The 10,119-nt window shown below is 46.4% G+C and overlaps 1 pseudogene; it reads left to right on the plus strand.

The window, feature by feature from the left end:
- On the plus strand, positions 1,349-8,724 carry LOC100516646 (annotated as a pseudogene).

The raw sequence follows: 10,119 nt of genomic DNA on the forward strand, positions 1-10,119 counted from the left end.
AGCCCTCACTCCTGTGGCCCCAGGTGTGACCTGCAGGACAGCGGCTGGTGTAACAGAGGTAAATGACTTCAGGCTCCAGGCCACCTGCAGAGGCAACTTAACCTGTGCCTTCTGGCCCCTTGAGTGCCTCCTCTGTAGGCTCCACTTCCATCCTAAGAACTATCTGCTGATTGCTTGCCTGACCTTATGAGTGTGTGGGTCCTGATGGAACTTGGGTCATAATGGACAGTTATGGCTACAAGGTCACTTGATGTCCATAGCCAGGTAGTCATCCTCAATCAGACCCAGTAGTAGGACAAATGTGCTTTTTCTCTTTTCCAAATAGTGTCTTTCTCTGCTGCAGTTGGCATGGTCTTGCTCTAGAATCCTAGGGGTCTACATTGTGATTCTCCTGCTGAGGTTTGTCCTAAGTGGCCCATGGTGTATTTTCCCATAGGGTCTACCGGGCTGCATGGCCAAGCAGCGGGCACACTTGCACCACAGCATGGACTGCCAAGACCAGCTCAGCAGGACGGGGCTGAAGACTGGGTGCTGTGAAACTTTAAGAAAAAAGTTAACATAAAGCAAGACACAGAGACATTTATCTTAAGTAAAGGTGGGAACTGGGGCGTGGGGAGCGGGGGGACATGACTCAAGGTCTCAGGGACCAAGAGCACCACCTCAAGAAACCACACCGCTTTTGTTGTGCTCTTTAGGATTACTCAAGTGAGGAGGGGGCTATAGGTGGAGGATATAGGGTTGTTTTTTTAAATTATTTTATAAGTTCTTTTATTATTTTAAAAAGTCACTTAGCTGGTAGATGGTTAAGCTTTGACTCGGACCTTTAGGCATTTAACAATCATTAGCATTTGAGTTATCCATCTATGTAGAGCATTTCAGAGCATCCTCACTGTGCTTCTGCAAACAGCATGCCTATTTGTGGCAACCCAGCGTGCCTAGGTTTGCACCTCGGTTCTCTTTGCTGACGCATGTTCTGCTAACGACTGCTCATAAACCCCTTGGGGCCATGAGGTTCCTCTTTCTCTTATTCTTAAGAGGACATATCATGCTGTGCAAACAGCGTGCCCATCTGCACAGGTCTGGTGTGTCTAGACCAACGTATTATGTCTCATTCAGCTGACCCCATGACTAACTTATGCCTTTAGGTCTTTGTGCTTAAGCTTAAGTCCTTCACCAGCACTGCAACTGTTTTCCAAGCAGGAAGATGGGGTAAAGGAAAGCAGGACAGGATGGAGTTTTCAGCAAAGAGGCTGAGAAAAGATTGTAGAGACACGTCTCGCGACAACGGACCCCGTGCAATGCCCTTTCCTTCTCCGGGTGTCCCTGAGACCTGGACCTTCCATGCCACATGGTCAAAGTGTTGAGCAAGATTCCCACCTTTGAACGATGCTACCTCCAGATCCCAGAGAACCAGGCTGTTCTCTCTTTCTTCTTAGAGGTGGCAGGTATAAGGGGCAATCATTCATCCTTTATTTTTTAATTTTTCTTTTTACAGCTGCACCGGCAGCATATGGAAGTTCCCAGGCTAGGGCTGAATCAGAGCTATCACTGCCGGCCTGCACCACAGTCATGGCACTGCGGGATCTGAGCCACGTCTGTGACCTAGGCTGCAGCTCAGATCCTAACTCACTGAGCGAGGCCAGGGATGGAACCCGCATCCTCACAGACACTATGTCAGGTTCTTAACCCACTGAGCCACAATGGGAACTCTTACCCTTCAGGAGCTGGGGTAGCCCAGGAAGCCTTAGCCTGAAAATTTTACTGACTTCCCTGGGTCCCTGCATCCTTAGAGCATTTTCTCCTGCAGACACCTCCAGCCTACTTGCTGTTTTTGTCATTCAGTCTGCTTACCAGGTCATCTCTAGAGTGGACCCGTGGGTTGTTTTGAGGAAGGTCCAGATGCGCTAGGTGCTTTTGGATTAAATTATGACAGCAGGCAGGAGAATTAATACAGCCCTGGGGTAGAGCTATGAATAAATACTGCTCTCCGTCTCATGTGACTGTAAACTGCATCTAATCCTCCTCCCCGATGAAGGCGAAAAAGAAGGCATGCATCCAATCAGTGGCATCATATCTAATCCCCGCTAAGGGACTCTAGAAAAGAGCCCACATCTGGCGCCACAGCTGTCTTCAGGGCTGCTGCCTGGTTGCGACTATAGGTCTTCATGTTCACCTTGCAGAATCTCTACGGCTTGCAGTTCCCACCGTGGCTCAGTGGGTTAGGAACCCGACTGGTATCCGAGAGGATGTGGGTTCAATTCCTGGCCTCGCTCAGTGGGTTAAGGATTTGGTGCTGCCGCAGGCTGTAGGATAGGTCGAACAACGGCTTGGATGCCATGTGGCTGTGGCTGTGGCTGTGGTGTAGGCTGGCACCTGTGGCTCTGATTCGACCCCTGGTCTGGGAACTTCCATGTGCCTCAGATTAAAAAAAAAGAAGAAGGAAAAAAAAGAAAGAAAGAACAGAATCTCTATGGCTTGGAAGGGGGCTGGTTGGCTTGGAAGGGGGCTGGTTAGTATATAAAACGGAGGAGGTGGTACAGGTGATCTTCTGTCGCCGCTGCCCCTCCAGTCTTGCCACCCATCAAGGTCATCGCATCCCCGTGGCTGCTGTCGGGGAAGTGCTGCCCCCCACCCCCGGCCTCGGTCGTCTATGCGTTCCCCTCTCCCACTGCTCTCAGGGAGCCTGGTCCTGCTGCATCCCCCCGTTGTCACCCACCCCCTAGAGTCCCACTGAGCTGGTGGCCCTCACCTGCAGACCCTGCACCCCTGTCCTCCAGACAGTCCCCAAGAGCACAGATGACAGGGTGCTTCCTCCGGACAAGCCCCACACCTGCTCCCCCATCTCCAGCTGCTGCATCTCCACTGGGCCCTGCAGCTCCAGGGGTGTCATTAGCCCTAAACCCTCCTTTCTCAATGAATGATGATAACCCCAGATATTCATTCTCTCGTCAAGGCCGTGCGTCAGCCTCATCAGTGCATCTGCTGTCTGCGTTCAGTTTCTCCTCTGACGCCGGGAGGTTATTGTGGTTTTTCCTGTGATGTTGGAGTGTTTTATTACAATCATGAATAGATGTTGTCATAACAATATACATAGTTGTTATCAGGTGAAATACTCTTTGTTAAATTTCAAAAGGCCAGTAGGACTCATTTGAAATGCTGCTTCTGTTTGGCTCACAGACATTTTTCGAGGGGCTTTTGGGTGTGTGTGTCTTATTTATGAACAAACATTATACTGTACCCCTTGAACTCTGGAAAAGCTGTGTGTCACTTCCATGTCAATAAAACTGGAAGAAAAAATCTTATTGATCATCTTTAGAAGATGCTAGAAAACTAACTCATTATGATAAAATGACAAGTAGAAGGAAAGACGCATTTATTCTGACTTGCTGTTTAAACTGTACCTCAGAGTTCCTGTCGTGGTGCAGCAGAAACGAATCTGACTAGGAACATGAGGTTGCGAGTTTGATCCCTGGCCTCGCTCAGTGGGTTAAGGATCCGGCATTGCTGTGAGCTGGGATTTGGCATTGCTGTGGTTCTGGAATAGGCTGGCTGGGATCTGGCATTGCTGGGATCTGGCATTGCTGTGGTTCTGGAATAGGCTGGCAGCTGTGGCTTCAATTAGACTTCTAGCCTGGGAACCTCCATAGGCTGTGAGTGTGGCCCTAAAAAGCAAAAAAAAAAAAAATAATAATAATTGTACTTCAAAGAAATTAACTCGTAGTTGATGAAAAGGAAGTTTGGGGGTTAGTTTTGGTATAAAGGAATTCTAGCTAATAAACAAAGAAAGAATAATAGAATGAAAATATCCCCACTTGGCATTTCCTTAGAGAATCCTGATTACAGCACAGGGACAGGAGAAGCACAAGATGTGCCTGGAAGATCTTGTTGTGCCAGAAAGTACACAAGCAGCCAAAGAATGATGGGTACTTTTCGAAAGGACACAGGACCGAGCTTGAAAGGACTCCCACTGGCCAAGTTAGGGACAAATTGAGTATGAAACTAAAGAGCAAGTAAGAGATTGGATTCCATTAAATAAAACAGGAAGTATATACTGATATAAACTGATATAAACAAATGGATACATTGACAGTCTGATGAGGAATGAGACATCTGCACAGTTTCAAAGTGTCTCTATAAAATCACAAAGGAGAGGAGTCCCCATGGTGGCTCAGTGGTTAATGCATCCGACTAGGAACCATGAGGTGGCAGGTTCGATCCCTGGCCTTGCTCCGTGGGTTAAGGATCTGGCATTGCTGTGAGCTGTGGTGTAGGTTGCAGACGCGGCTCGGATCCCACGTTGCTGTGGCCCTGGCTAGGCCAGTGGCTACAGCTCCGATTCGACCCCTAGCCTGGGAACCTCCATATGCCGCAGGAACAGCCCCAGAAAAGACAAAAAGACCAAAAAAAAAAAAAAAAAAAAAGAAAGAAAGAAAGAAAAAAGAAAGAAAAAAATCACAAAGGAGAAAAGAGTAACTTCGCCATGGAGAAGGCTGGCAGACCTCACCTCCGCTGTCATGAGTCTGAGGACCTGTCAAAACACCCACCATGTGAAGACGCAATGAGCAAACCACAGGGTCACGTCTGTGCTATTCCTGCGGAAGATGCATCATCACGAGGAAGTGTCAGACACATTCCTACCCAGGGAGATCCGGAAAATCACTCCCCAAATATCCAAGTCTTAAAAGTCCAAAGTTGAGGACATTTTCCAGACTACAGGAGACGAAAGAGACATGACCGCTCAATACAGCACGTGTGTCTGAACGGGGTCCTTCGGCTCTAAAAGACATTACTGGGGCAGAGTTCCTGTCATGGCTCAGCGGTTAATGAATCCAACTAGGAACCAGGAGATTGAAGGTTCGATCCCTGGCCTGGCTCCGTGGGTTAAGGATCTGGCGTTGCCGTGAGCTGTGGTGTAGGTCGCAGACGTGGATCAGATCCTGTGTTGCTGTGGCTCTGGCGTAGGCTGGTGGCTACGGCTCCAATTCGACCCCTAGCCTGGGAACCTCCATATGCCATGGGAGCGGCCCTAGAAAAGGCAAAAAGACAAAAAAAAAAAAAAAAAAAAAAGACATTACTGGGGCAATTGGCCACTTGAAGGAGATCTGAAGGGTACGTGCGAGCAATGATGCACTGGTTAACCTCCTCCTGGTTTTGCTTGTTGTACTGTTGTTACAGAGAAGCCAGTCCTTGTTTGCAGGAAACGCTACAGACTTGGGGGTGATGGGGCATGAGGTCCACAAACACTCTCAAAACAGTTGCAGGAAGGAAAGTTCTTTGTAATGTATTTGCCACTTTTCCGTATTTGCGATTGTTTCAAAATAAAAAGAAAAATTTAAAAGATGCAATCAAAGGCAATTCTGGATCTTATTTTGGATCCATATATATGTATATGTATGGAGATAGATGATATATAGACAGAACACACATATAGGAATGTATATATTGAATACATGTATTGTATTATCTATGCACATATGCTATATATGCAAAAAGACAACCAGTGAAATCTGATGCATTGAATATTTGATTGTATTAGAAAGTCATTCATTTTTTTTTTTAGGGTGTAAAACTGTTTATCTTTCAGAAAGCCTTGCTGAAGCATTTACAGGTGGAATCCTACCAAGGCAGTCAGGGTTCATCATCCCACTCACTCTACTTTTGTGTGTGTGTGAAACGTCTTTTGTTTCTTTCTTTCTTTCTTTTTTTTTTTTTTTGTCCTTTGTCTTTTTAGAGCTACACCCGCAGCATACGGAGGTTTCCTGGCTAGGGGTCGAGTTGGAGCTGCAGCTGCCTAGCCTACGCCACAGCCACAGCTACACCAGATCCGAGCCATGTCTGGGAGCTATACCACAGCTCACGGGAACGCCAGATCCTTAACCCACTGATCGAGGTCAGGGATTGAACCTGAGTTCTCATGGATAGTAGTCGAGTTCGATAACCACTGAGCCAAGACGAGAACTCCATTTCTTTTTAATTGCCAAAGAAAATGTAATAAAAAGCTCATGTAGTAAATATGAGGCAAAGACAGGTGATGGGGAAAAAAACTGAAAAAGAAATGATTGAATGTTTTTCTTGGTGCACTGGCCTGGAAAAATATTGTTATCTTTGACCTGTTCATTATTCGGTGTGTGCTGTCGCCTGAATGCTAGGTCTTCAAATCTCTAGCAGAAAGGAAAATAAAACCTTTTTTTTTCTTTCTTTCTTTTTTTTTTTTTTTTTTTTTTTGGTCTTTTTGCCTTTTCTAGGGCTGCACCTGCAGCATAGGGAGGTTCCCAGGCTAGGGGTCGAATCGGAGCTGTAGCCGCCGGCCTACACCACAGCCATAGCAACACAGGATCCGAGCTGCGTCTGTGATCTACACCACAGCTCATGGCAACGCCAGATTCCTAACCCACTAAGCAAGGCCAGGGATCGAACCTACCACCTCATGGTTCCTAGTCAGATTCGTTAACCACTGAGCCACAACGGGAACTCCAAAACCCTTTATTTTCATACTAAAAAGCAAAAATTGAGTTGGGCAAAATTTTTGCTTTTTAGTTTAGTTTATCCTGTTTTTCCAAGAAGAGTCTTTGATTCTCCCTTAACAATAAAGTTGAAAGTTCCCATTCAGGGGTAATGAACCTGACTAGTATCTGTGAGGACAGGGTTCAATCCCTGGCCTCACTCAGTGGGTTAAAGATCCAGCATTGCTGCGAGCTGGGATGTAGGTTGCAGACATAGCTGGGATCCTGGGTTGCTGTGGCTGTGGCTGGCAGCTGCAGCTCCAATTCAACCCCTAGCATGGGAACTTCCATATGCTGCACATGCAGGCGTTAAAAAAAAAAAAAAGGAAGAAAGAAAAAAAAAAAAAGAGAATAGAGTTGTCGTTCCCTTTGCAGTAAACCTTTCTCTAAATGGAAATAAATATGTGCTTTTGTTTTCAACTGGGTCACATCATTCCTGCTTCTAAATTTCTGTCCAAGCTACGGAGGTCTATGTACTTACCTTCTTAATAATCAGCTATGGTAAATATGCCTGCCTGCCTTCCTTCCTTCCCTCTCCTCCTTCCTCCACTAGGGTGAGCACGGATCTATGGCTGGTACTGCTCTAGATACTAAAGATATTTTGCAAGCAAATTAAAAAAAAAAAAAAATCCCTGCTCTTGCAGAGTACAGAGAATGTTTTGGTTAATTTTAGCCTGATTTATGAAAGTAGAAATACATTTTATTCCCTTCAAGAACAAAACAAGGCTGGAGGAGAATCATTCACGGGTTTTATAATTAGTGTTATGTACAGTCTTCTTTTTGGATTCCAACTTTAGAGTGAACATTCATAGAATTACTGAGTCACCCAGTCTCACTGAATAGAATGAAAAGCGTGTGTGTGTGTGTGTGTGTGTGTGTGTGTGTGTGTGTGTGTGTGTGTGTGTATGTGCGCGCGCGCGCGTGCGCACATGTGTGTGCTGAGATGGGGAGGGAACCAACCCAGGGATGTTATTGAGGTAAAATTGTACGTAGGTCTTTCTCATTCAGCGTCTCACCCTGCAGTGCCATCTGGTGGTTGAAATGAAGGAAAACATTCCCAGGTACTGAGATAATTATAGTATAAATATTTGGCCGCTATACCTGTGATGACCAAATAATTTATCATCCAAACTGGGATAGCTTTTACCATACAAAGGCAATCTATTAATAACTGCCCGGGCAACAGGCATAAACGCAAACTGTCAAAGGCGAGACTATGCTAGATGCCAGAGCAATAATTTTAACACACTGGGCGTTTATGATGCACTGATGCCTTACATGAATTATTTAATAACACCCACATGGTAACATCATGAAGGGTCAGTTCCATCACTATCCTCATTTTTCTGTTAAAGCCACGAGGCTTGTAGACTTTCCGGATGAAATATAGACATCTCTTTTTCATGGCGCCTCCAACATCTCTTTCCTGGCCACTGGCTGCCAGAAATTCACTGACGTGGACGATGAATGAAAACTTTGTACCTTTTATGAAAAACTTATGGGCACAGAAGTTGCTGCTGACGCTCTGGGGGAAGAAGGGAAGGGGGATGTGGTCCGAATCAGTGGTGGGAACGACAAATAAGGTTCCCTATGAAGCAGGGTGTCTGGACCCATGGCCGTGTCCACCTGCTGCTGAGGAAGGGGCATTCTTGTTACCGACCAAGGAGGACTGGAGAAAGAAAGAGCCAGTCTGTTCGGGGTTGTCTTGTGGATGCCAGTCTGAGTGTTCTCAATTTGGTCATCGTAAAAAAGGGGGAGAAGGAGGAGTTTCCGTTGTGGCGCAGCGTAAATGAATCCAACTAGGAACCATGAGGTTGAGGGTTGGATCCCTGGCCCCGCTCAGTGGGTTAAGGATCCAGTGTTGCCGTGAGCTGTGGTGTAGGTCATAGACAGAGCTTGGATCTCACGTTGCTGTGGCTGTGGTGTAGGCTGGGAGTTGCAGCTCTGATTAGACCCCCAGCCTGGGAACCTTCATGTGCTACAGGTATGGCTCTAAAAAAAAGACAAAAGACAAAAAAAGAAAAAAGAAAAAAGAAACCCAGGACCAAAGCACCTAAGACAGCGTCTCGTTACTCCGCATGTTGTGTAACACAAACGTCCCTGTATTGCTCCGAAGAGAAAACGGACTAAGAAAAATAAGGAACAGGCTGTTGAAGATGCTAAACCTTTGCCCAAGAGAATGAAGGAGGCCAAAGAAAAACGTCAGGAACAGATTTGCTGAGAGATGGAGGCTGTCCTCTCAGAGCATCTATGCCTGAGTCTGAGTCCAGTCCAAAATGAGATGTTCTAAGACTAATAATAAATGACATCAAATCTTCAAAAAAAAGAAATATAAGAAGTCTGTTTAATTTCAATCAACAAATTGCTTTTTAGTGTAAGTATGTCCTAGATACTCAGATAAGCAACAAATAATTTTTATTTTTTAATTTTAATTTTAATTTTCTTTTCAGCCACGCCTGCAGCATATGGAAGTTCCCAGGCCAGGGATGGAATCTGAGATGGCAGCTGTGACTTTTGCCATGGCTTTGGCAACACTGGCTCCTTAACCCTCTGTGCCACGGAGGGAACTCTGCACCAAATTGTTGTTAGTATAAGGATATCCCATGCACTATTTGAAAAATATTTATGGGAAAAATTTTTTGTTTATCTGAAATTCACCTTTAACTGGGTGGTTTGTTGTTGTTATTGTTGTTTTTCCTCCAAATCTGGCCCCCCTAGCTTGGAGAGGTTAAGTAATTTACTGCAGATCATTTAGACAGGGAGCTCCTGCTGTGGCACATGGGATTGCTGGTGTCTCTGCAGGGCCAGGAAGCAGGTTCGATCCCCAGCACAGCGGGCTAAAGGATTCTGTGTTGCCACAGCTGTGGCATAGGTGGCAGCTATGGCGCGGCTCTGATCCCTGGCCTGGGAACTCTGTATGCTGCAGGGTAGCCAAAAAAGAAAAAAAAATTTTTTTTTTAAAAAAGAGCTTATAGACAGCAAGGATAAACTGATATTTGAAATTAGAAGGATGCCCAGGCTCTCAGCTGCACGGCTGACCTCTGGTGACCACAACCCACTCCTGGCCAAGCAGCATGACTTTGACTGTGGAGGCAGACGCCTGAGCTATCTAATTACACTGCCTCTTTGAATGATACATGTAGGTCTGGACTGCGTCCTATATGAAGATATGTTTGTCTCTGTTTAGTGACCGTGGCGACCTTCACAGCTTTGAGGGCAGAAAGTTCCACTGGGCCATAGCAAGAACTAGACGCAAAGTTCTTGCCTGAGGTTGGAGCACATCCAGTGTTCCAAAGCCGATGCCAGCTTGCACTTGGGGGCTAAGCAGCCAGTGCGAGGGTGAGAGTGTCACACACAGGGCCCTGCCGTGTGAACCTGTAATTCTTCGATGGAATTCTGCTGGCATCCCAGCAGGGGTCACAGGAGGGGGCACACCGAGGCCTCCAGCAGGGGCTGCTTCTCTGATCCAGGTTGGTGGGCAGCCCCGTCCTGGATGGAGGCCAGTCTGTGGTCCTGAGCGCTGGGCTTGAGCCTGAGCCGCCAAACTCCGGTGTGTTGGGGGACCCTCCTTGTCCACAGACCCTTCTTACAAAGCTACCCTCCAACCCACAGAGGA

This window comes from Sus scrofa, chromosome 13 (assembly GCF_000003025.6).
Source record: "Sus scrofa isolate TJ Tabasco breed Duroc chromosome 13, Sscrofa11.1, whole genome shotgun sequence".
NCBI classification, from domain to species: Eukaryota; Metazoa; Chordata; class Mammalia; order Artiodactyla; family Suidae; genus Sus; species Sus scrofa.